This window comes from Xenopus tropicalis, chromosome 10 (genome assembly GCF_000004195.4).
Source record: "Xenopus tropicalis strain Nigerian chromosome 10, UCB_Xtro_10.0, whole genome shotgun sequence".
Taxonomy (NCBI): domain Eukaryota; kingdom Metazoa; phylum Chordata; class Amphibia; order Anura; family Pipidae; genus Xenopus; species Xenopus tropicalis.
This window is the reverse complement of record NC_030686.2, coordinates 18,297,830-18,309,051: the sequence shown is the minus strand read 5'-3', so window position 1 is coordinate 18,309,051 and position 11,222 is coordinate 18,297,830.

The window sequence follows — 11,222 nt, the reverse complement described above, 5'->3', positions numbered from 1 at the left end:
TTTGCACATCATGCAGAACTTATAAACCAATAAATCACTTAATCCAAGGTGGCTGACCTAAGTTAGCCAAGATGGAGCACTGAAGGTTATTTATCATCATAAGCATACAATTTAAACTTTGTGCTCAAATTTGAAAATATAGCATTTCTGGAATAAGGGGGCTTTCAGGAGAATTGGGAGGTATGAAAATAATTAAATAAAGCACAGAATTAAATGAGAACTATATTCAAAACTAAAACTATACAAAAATATATATGCTACTAATTGACCCACTGAAGAATCTGATTATCTAAGTAAGTAAATATCATGCTTTTACATCTTTTACCATGAGCAAACATTTTGTGACATTCTGTGGGAAGTGGGAGAGTAAGAAACATGGCTGTGTCCAGTAATTGGCTGATGTACGCTATCATGTATAGTATGTGTACCAACTGCTTGGGTACATATGATTTGCTTCCTTCTACTTGGTGATAGGAGAGTATACCTTGTAATGATGAAGGGCTGTGAACCCCCAACCTCAAAGTGAATGTGATGTAGGTGCGTATAGCACCAACCACATGGTAAAACAAATGGGAGCACAAGAAGTCCTTTCTCCAGCCAATGGCAATTCATTGTGATACAAGAGAAACTTTAGGACACTGAGTGTACACCTACAACCAAACAGCCTGTACCTGCAATCACAGGGTGAGAAGCAACATGCTACTGTGGGTGAAATATATACAACTCTACAACCTGCTTGTCAACAAACTGCACCAGAACTAACCTTGTAGAGCAGTATTACAGACCAAGTCCAGATCAGGTCACAGAAGACAGGTCTTAGGATGTTTAAAAAAGTTAAAGGCTAAGGAAAAGGAGTCACATTTAGTGTACTTTATACATATTGAGGCCTTGATCCCATCCAAGCCCAAACATAACCCACAGGTCTTGTAGGTTCAGTCCCTTATCTTTACAGTGTACATCACAGTACAGGATAATGCAAGAATGAGTTGAGGGATCCAGTCACTATTTTAAGCCACTTTGTGGGTTTGAAGCATTGTGTACCTCCAAAGATCCATTGACACAATGTTCCTCAAGCCATACAATATCACAGGAGAAAGCAAAGAGCCATAGACTGTGCCACATGATTACAAAGGAAAGAGCACCCTATCTGATTGTGTCCCATACATAGTCGGGTAGAACCACTGTCTTCAGGCATTTTGGGTTTATGCCTACATTTTCTATCCAGTTTATAATAGGTTTAAATCAATATGAAACTATGGCAGTGACAGTCATTGTGTAACATATGGACCCCTTACTCTTGACATGACCAACTTAAGATTGAGTCTTCCAAGAACTGTTTTGGTTCCCCTAGGGAGCTCTGTCGGACAATGAGGGAAGAATGGGGAATCATCCTTGGATGTTAAAGAAAGGATGACATCTGTCCAAACCATTGATCTTGGAATTTATCCTTAATGCGGCAAGTGATGGCAAAGTTTCTGTCTTTCTGGATCTGCCACTTGGCACTGCTGTCACCTGACAACAGTGCAACATGTGCAACAATTCCCAGTCGCCTTGTTGTTTTCTCTTTTTCTTCCTCTTTTCTTGCCACACAGCAGGGGTTTTCTATAGCTTTGAACTGCCTTTGGTTCTGCTTTTGGTTCTGTGTAAAGCCCAGCAAAGGCCTGTGCATATCACGGCTTAGGCAACAGAATGCACTGGGTGGGTTAACTCATAAAATTTGCATTGTTACCTGCCTTGGCCTAGTCTGTTGGCTGCCATGATGTTTTGCCAGAAAAATCCCCATCTATCTATCATCTATCTATCTATCTATCTATCTATCTATCTTCTATCTATCTATCTATCTATCTATCTATCTATCTGTCTATCTATATCCATTTTATTTTGCTTAGGCTTTACAGGTTTATGGCACCAGAAGTAACAAATCTAATATGGTAGTGGCAGCATGGGTCCAACCGTCAGGGTGCAGAGAGTGCTTGACAGTTGCATCAGATGGAACTGTATATGTCATCAGTCACAGGCTACAAATAAGCGAGGCGCATTTATTGACAATGGACCAATATGTCCAAATGCAATAACCCCAAGCAATCAATCAGCATGCAATTAACTGTGATCAATCTACACCAGATAAAATAACAGAATCAAATCTCTGAATGGTTAGTATGGGTTAAAACAATTGGTTGGATTTTCCTACTGTTAATAAATAAGCCCCATTATTAGACTGGACTGCATGCTATTGCACAATGTGGCACTTGGGCAATTTCTAGGGCCATTTTAGGGTGTAATTTATGTAGCACTGAAATAGATTTCAGGCATTTTGTCTGTCAAAATGACACCAAATCACTTCTCCATATCATACCTCCCCAATGGTCCAAATTCAGAGGGCAATCTAGAATCGCAGACCCACTAGGCTAGGGAAAGGGGTTTGCTGGAAAGTTTTTTAAATAGACTGAGGGCTTGTCTGGGTGGCTTAGGCGTATGGCCTAAACTGTACTTTGTTTCCATATACTTTTGTTGAATGTTTGGGAGGTATGCAGTGTGTTGAATAGAAAAAACTACAGCAATTATAGGCTACAATATTCTAAACAGCAGCATTGCTGATGCTTTTAAGCTTTTCCCATTGAGCATAATAGGAAATATACCCCATTTGAACAAAAGTTCTCTTTACATATGTATTCTCACAGGTATTTGCGCATACACTGAATATGTATAAATTAGCATTTTTTAAATGACTTTACAGTATTTTTACAACCCTCTTGTCTGCTGATGGGCTCCATAGACTGTTGTGCATGTCATCACTTTTATATAATGCGGCCCACGAACAGCTAACCGGCCCACTGCAAGAAAATTGGGCAGCCACATTTTTGTGAGAAGAATGAAAGCCAGCGTCTGATAGGTAACGATAATTAGTTGAGGAACACATTATTACCTTAGTAATTAACTTAATATTACCTTAGTATTATATATTATTAAGTAGGTAGAATACACTTTGCTGGTACCTAGTTTGCTTTAGGGCTAGTAAGCCTAAGCAGGGTCGGACTGGGGGGTGAAGGGCCCGCCGGGGCTTCCGCCCCAGGGGCCCTGCAGGGGCCCCACCGGCCGTGTCCCCTAATTCCCTCCTCCCCCCCCCTTGCAGGGCCCCCCTGACCCCCCCTCGCAGGGCCCCTCACCCGACGTCCTCCCCCTAACGCGCGTAATTTAACGCGTTGTGGCAGGAGCGGTTGGGCAGGGGGAGCGCAGGTAAGGGTCGGGTCTGGCCCAGACCGACCCTGCGCCTAAACAACCAATCAGCAGGCAACATCTACTGGTCTGCCATTTAAAAACTGACTGGTTGCTATGGGTTTCAAAACCTGGATGAAACTTTGCACCTGTGTTACTATATTACCCATGTGTGTATAGAAAGCATTGCACAAGGTAGAAACATGGATATGGTTGAAGCCCATAATAAAGGATCCCAATAATGTACCTAAAAAGAAACTACCAACCCCAGAATGCTCAGCAAGCAGTGAGCAGCTGTATTGGTGAGGGTGGGTGAGGGGCTTGTGACAGACGGGTATGGGGGGAGAGTTGGGAGAGGAGAAAAGCGGGGGAGGAGAGAGGAGGGTTGCATGGTAACAGGTTTGTAAGCATAGCTGTCAGTGTGCTAACAAGGGCTGAGTGATATTTCTAAGTGCAGTGGCACACTTGTGTCTGTGTGTGCCACGTGGGCCTCCGTGTATGGCATCATCCTCTGCACACACCAATTAGCACACACATGGCCGGGAGTTTCATATCTGTTATATGTGTATTATGGTACTGCTTGCGGCTGTACTAAAATTTATATTAAAGATCCAATGTGTCAGGGACTGGGCATTCGGAAGGGACAGCCCCATACAGATAAGTGACAATAGATACAATAGTGATTTATATAGTGGATAACAAACCTGCTGCTGTAAATTATAGGCTGATGCCACATGGGGATGATTCTTGGCCTGCTGAAAAAACACTTGGCTAATGCCAGATAAGGGCAAAGATAGATAGATAGATAGATGATAGATGGATAGATAGATAGATAGATAGATGATAGATAGATAGATAGATAGATAGATAGATAGATAGACAGACAGACAGACAGACAGATAGATAGATAGATGACATATGGCACCAGCCATAAGGGCAAAGATGAAAGAAAGAAAGAAGAAATAGAAACATGATAATAGATGATAGATAGATGATAGATAGATAGATAGATAGATGATAGATAGATGCTGTAAATTATAGGCTGGTGCCACATGGGGATGATTCTTGGCCTGCTGAAAAAACACTTGGCTAATGCCAGATAAGGGCAAAGATATATAGATAGATAGATAGATAGATAGAATAATAGATAGACATAGCCATATAGACATAAATTAAGGACATGTGAGGTGGTCCAACTGCATCTTTTTTTGTCATAAAATGCTATGTTTCTGTGTTTTCCTTTGAATGATAGATGAAGGACAGATATATAAATAAAGCAGCATTAGTGATAGGTCATCATGCAAAATGCAATGATCTAAGTTTAAAGTTTTGAAGTTTTTGTCTGAAAACGATGTATCCCATGATGCACTGTTGGGGATTTATTGCCATTAGGACAGCTGCTCTTTCTACTATCATCATATCAGTGATAAAGCTGGTCTCTCTGGTTGTGACATCTCATTAATGACATCTGCTGAAAGACCACCCTTCCCAAGATATGCCTGGAGGTCTCTCCTATAAGTGACTGTTAACCAGTTAACTCTTCCTGGTGCTGCTGTGTTAGTTTTAAGTCCCATAAGGCTCTGTGCTTTACTCACATGAGTAATACCAGGTTTGGACCCAATCCCCACTGGCGCTCCCCAGGCTGACTTCATTCCCCTGATCACGCCTAATTAGGTATGAGATATGCATGCTCGGGGGAGGGGCAGGTGTGTGTGGGAAGCGGGGGTCCCTGGGTGTGTGTGTTTGTGTGGGATGGGGGGGCTGTAGGGGCAGGCCTTGGGGGCCCTCATACCCCAGTCTGACCCTGAGTAATACATTGGTAGCTATAACTTTCTGCTAAAAATTATTTTATTTTCCTCCTATTACTAATAAGAGAAGCAACTGGTCCATTCATTTATATATGTAGATATACATCTTGGGCCAGGGGCCAAACTATCTGATTGGCCCAATTTTGTGCAGCATGTAGGTTGCCAAATCTAGGAACCCACACACTTGGAGACCTTGTCAAACAATAGGGTTGCCACCTTTCAGGCTTCTTCTTACCAGCCAGGGCAGGGTGCGGGTCAATAGGTCTATGATGTCAGGGGCTGAGCAGTGGCATTAATGGGGGTGGGGCATGAAGTCAGTGGCCCGCATTTGAAGGGAAATAGTTTGAGGGTGGGATGGAAAGGGAGCTGGGAGAAGACATAGGAGACAGACTATGGGCAGATCAGAGACAGGCTGGTGGCAGATTTGAGGTAGGTTGGGGGGTGGAGGACAAGTTATTACAAATTTACTGGCAACTACATAAATTTGTAATACTGGCCAGATGGCAACCCTATCAAACAAGCAGGTGTATGGCCAGCTGTAGAAAGGGAAAAAGTCCTTCCTGCCTTCACAGCAGCAATCAGACTAATCAACAGTATATTATACTAGCTCTTTATATTCTCATTTGTTTTAAAGGCATCCAGCCCTTTCTTGAAACTATCTAATGTATCTGCCAGTAGAAAACCTTAAGGAAGAAAATTCCACAATGAAAGACCTTTCTATTGACTCCCTTTTCATTGTAGTTATGTTTTGCGAAACTGTAATTGTGTACTGTAATGGATAATATATACGTTCTATAGATCAACTCATGGTCCCAGTCCCTCTATTAAAGGGCAGCAATCTTACAGCTTGTGTATGGGCATGGAAATCCCCTGTGCCCTAATAAATGACAACAGGCATTATATTCACAGCTCGCCCGTGCACAATAAAAATTTTATGGATCCTTCTACCAGTTATTTATGAGATTAGAAGCCAAGCGGTGTTTTTGATGTATCTTCTCCTGCTGGATTTAACAAGGGTATCCCCTGGAGCATGGGAGGAAATAGAAGTACCAGGAAGAAAACCTGTGCTTGCTTGTGTTTCCTCCTGGTGCCCCCGAATTTCAGGAATTACAGAATGTCAACTTAGGGGGAGGCATGTAGATAAAGTATGTGCCCACCAAGGTTGGACTGGGCTGGCAAGCCACCAGGAAAAAACCCAGTGAACCCTGGTTCTCATGGGCCAACCCAGTCCGCTCCCTCCTCCAAATGCGGGTGCCGTGGGCATCTTTCCCCCATCCCAGCCGCAAGGAGGAAATGCGGTACACCATGGGGGGAGGCGTTTGGATGTCGTGACTGGGGTGGCAGGCCCCTGGTGGTAACACCAATGGACCCTGGACACCTCAGTCTGACCCTGGTGCCCAGCACCCCCCCATATCTGTAGTGCATAAGCTTCTTCTACTTACCCATTGCCCCGGCCTTGATAATGACTGTCTATAGCACTGATCCCCAACCAGTGGCTTGGGGGCAACAGGTTGCTCACCACCCCTTTGATGTTGCTTCCAGTGGCCTCAAACTAGGTGCCATTTTTAATTTTTGGCAAAGAGGCAAGTTTTGGAAGCTCAGAGAGACAGTTTTACTCCAAGTAGAGCCTCCTGGAGGCTAGCAGTCCACATAGGGCTCCCGAATAGCCAATCACAGCCCTTATTTGGCACCCCAAAGAACTTTTTTCATGCTTGTGTGGCTCACCAACACTTTTTACATCTGAGTGTGGCTCACAAGTCAAAAAGGTTGGGGATTTGTGGTCTATAGCAACTTACAACAGCCCCTCTGACATTTGGCAAAATCTACAGATTGCCAGTCTGCCACCAGCCAATACCATAAGGAATACCCCATATATGCATGTATTTAAAAGCACTAGAGCAATACATAGTAAATAAGTATAAACATACAGAGAATAAGAGCCATGTGCTGAAAGACACAGTAGGAAGGAGGTCCCTGCCCCTACCTTTTAGAACCTCGGGTGCATATATAATAAATAACTTCTTTAAAAAAAAACCCACCCCAGCTGCCCCCAGATTATACCTTTCTAGCAGAGCTGGGGGGAGGGGGGTGCTGCTAGGACCTAAATAAAGTGACCCTGATATCCCAGCACAGGAGTTTGACCCCCAAAAATGCTCAAGGGTGCATTATCAGCCCAAAAGCTTCCCTATGAGCATTTTGGCACAGTATTGGCACAGTGTGTACCCTTATGCATTTTCCTGAAGACTCTCAATACAATGTTATTATCTGTACATATACTGTAATTATTATATATCTGAGTAAATCAGATCAATGAAATCCTGTGGTATTCATATGGCTGGGCTCTGGCAGGCTGTGCAGAATGACACATTTTCTGATTAACTTCTCCTTCATCTCACTCCCCACCCACCTCCTGTAACTGTAATAGTCTGTGCCCCCCTCCATGTCCTGCCTTTCTGTCTCTCCCAGGTCACACACAGGCTAATGTCACTTTGCCTGAGGACATTGTCAGTGTCAAGTGATTTCTATGTAGACTCCGCCACAGGGGGTGATGATAATCAGAACACAGTGAGGATTAGGAGGGAGGGGGTAGCGGGAAAGGCACAAGAAGTGGTTTGTGTTGATGTGGATGTAGAGGGACAGTGCATAAAGGGGTGCCCAGTATATTAGGCGTATGACTGGACAGCATGATAAGGGACCATTTAGGGAGAAAAGATTGCAAGTAGAAGCATTTGGGGGGGGGGCTGTTTTAGGAAGATTCTATTTTCAGAGTGGTCCTTTTGCCTTGAAAATATCCTTGGTACAAGTACCAATGATAAATATTACTTTGTGAATTAATATTTGGATATTTTTAGCTTTTGTGTCAAGGATGTGCAAACTCTGGTCCAAGGACATTGTAACAGAAACAAAAGGAAAATAGAAGGGCCTGACTGTATGATATCAGTATATATATGTGTGTGATTTTGTTGTAGGGTCCAGTAACATTGCAAGTAGTCAGTACCGAGCTTTCTGCCTCATGTACCGCATATTTGCTTTATTCCAGCCATGGAATTTCTGCCTCCCTATCTGCTCCAATTCTTCCTTCATGCCTCTCGCCAGACTTCACCATTCACACCTTCCTGGTGCTTCACAAAGTGCCAGACTGTACATTGCATACTGTACCTTGCTCTCATATGAAATACTCACAACGGCTGCTCATAAATACATGGTGCCCAAATGTGTATGGACTGAGATTGAAAAGGTAACAATCTGGTCTGAATCTATGGAAAGGCCACAAGAGCTGGCACTGTAAATAAAAATAAAATATTCCAACATACATGTCACAGAGGAGATCAATGATAATATATGTGAGTTATACAGATTAGGGTGTCACTAAGTATTATAATTATTAGGATATTAGAAGTCACTGAGGGCGTCTGACCATATAAAGGCACAAAGCTGCAGGCCTTACAGGTTATACAGGGAACTCTGAGTATCACTCATGTATTACAAGGGATAATGAACCCCCTACTGTAAATTATAAGGATATTAGAAGACACTAAGGGGGTTTCTGACCATTTAAGCACTTACAGCAATGCTGCACTGAATCCTCTATCAAAAGAAACACAGGATTTCTTGTCTCCTTTTTTGTAAACATGTTCTTAGGGTATCTGACTTCCTCTCTCAGAAAAATTCTTCATTCAGGGGGCCAGAGTCTGTGCAGTTCTCTCCTCTCTCCCCTCTCCTGCTCCCCCTATCATAAGAAAACTCACTCCCTGCTCCCTTAGGAATGTGTGATCTGAGCTATAGTGGCTAGACTGCAAACAGGAAGCTATGAACACAAGCTAAAATGGCAGCTGCTAAAAAAAAGCTTCTAGGACTTTACTCAGGTATAATAAAGTTTTCTGCAGAATAAATAGTGTTCTAGGTGGCAGTAATGTGGCAAGTCAATTGGCAGTAAAATGCCAAAATGACTTTCCTTCTCCTTTAAAGGCACAGGGCTGCAGGCTGAGTTATACAGGGAACTCTGAGTATCACTCATGTACTGTAAGGGATAAATGTACCCCCTACTGTAAATGATAAGGATATTACCAGTCACTGAGGGGTTCTGTGCCCATATAAAGGCACAAGGCTGCAGGCTGAGTTATACAGGGAACTCTGAGTATCACTCATGTATTATAAGGGATAATGTACCCCCTACTGTAAATGATAAGGATATTAGCAGTCACTGAGGGGTTCTGTGACCATATAAAGGCATAAGACTGCAGGCTGAGTTATACAGGGAACTCTGAGTATCACTCATGTATTATAAGGGATAATGTACCCCCTACTGTAAATGATAAGGATATTAGCAGTCACTGAGGGGTTCTGTGCCCATATAAAGGCATAAGACTGCAGGCTGAGTTATAAAGGGAACTCTGAGTATCACTCATTGAATATAAAGGATAATATACCCACTACTGTAATGCACACATGACTTAAGCTTCTAGTTAATGATGCTGTTTCATCAGATTTCCATAACAACACTTCAACTTGCTACTCTTCCTTATTGGGCAGCCTTCCATTCCCCCTCACTGTATTCCCTACAATTTGTATGCCACCCTCACAGTCACTGATGTGTCTGACGCAGCCTCATTTAGTCACTCCAGTGTATCCTTTATTTAGTAGATACCTGTAACTGTATCGTTTCATCTGCATCTCTCTTCTTCCTCTGGCTGCTACACATTAGTGCTTATTGAGAGATGTATGTATAACTTTATTTAACTTTATTTATAAGAGAGATGATGAGACTGGATACCACCAGGAGGGGCCCAAAAGAACCAGTAGGTCAATTTGAAAATCCAAGGTTACTGTGCCAAGGATTGTTACTCATAAGCTAAGTATATCATATCAAGCATTTCACTATCACAATAAAAGAGGATGAATGTTGCACAGATGGCAAGCTGGATTAGGAACACACAAGTGCGACTACACAAATGAGCATGTGATTGGGTTTTCATATTGACTAAGTGCAGTCCACAGTCCATACCATCAGTGCTGAAATTGGCCACAAAACAAAACAAACTGCATCATCTTTAAACAAAAAGGCATCACATTTATCACATATAAAATACATTGGAGGCCACTAACAGCCCATTGGATTGTATAGCCCTGTTCTAAACTGACTTTCAGCAGTATTAGTATTTATATTGAGAAACTATATTTCACAAAGATTTATCCTTTCATACATTTGCGCTGAATTTTTTTAAATGGAAATTGGATTTGTTGGTTGGTTATCATGTCCTGGTAGGCTACAACTCATTCATGATAGCATTGTGGGGTATTGTGCTCTTATGGTACACAATGACTCTCAGAATCATACCATGTAAGGGCCTGAGAGGTTATAAAAATTTCCCTTATTTCTTATTGATCTTACTAAATTATTTGTTTAAATAAGTGTGCTTGTCGCCTCATTTCCCAAAACCTAAAGTGGCCAGAGCAAGGATCATTCAAAGTAACAAGACATTAAATAGCAGTGGACTGATACAAAACATGGCTGCACACCAGTTAGCACCCTAGTCCAATTAGGGAATTTACCACCAATAACTAGTTGGTATTGAACACTAAAACATTATAGATGGAAGGAACTATGGTGGAACCCCAAAAACTCAGATATTCACAAAATGTATTGTCCACTACTGTACGTTAAAAGTATAAGATAAACAAATGTCAGGTTATCTCACTATAAAATAACAGAGCCAGGATCCAGATACAGTCCAGGTACAATTCATAGGTTATGATGAGCATTAAATAACTAAAAATATATGTTGCAAAAGATATGAATTCATATATCAGATGTAAAAGTGACTGCAAACAGCTGGATACAGGGACAGTATGTTATGGGCCTGTGCCCCCAAACCAAAGAAATTTTCCTCTTTTCCGCCTGGCACTCTGTGCTTGGGAGTACAACTCATGCGTACTTGTATGTCCCCTTGCCATGCACGCAGTCACTTGTCCCCTGTCATTCACTTCCCTCGTCTTTCCTTAACAGGCCCCCTCATTTTTCTCCCTTTTTGCTTGTCATTTTCCTGGACTTGGTGTCTCTCACAGCTCCATTTTTATGTGCTTTTCACAATTTCCTTCCATCACCCTCTGATCTTCTGATTTCTTTCCCAAAAAACAATTGCTATGTAAGGCTACAATTTTATTGTTACTGTTACTATTTATTACTTACCTTTCTAT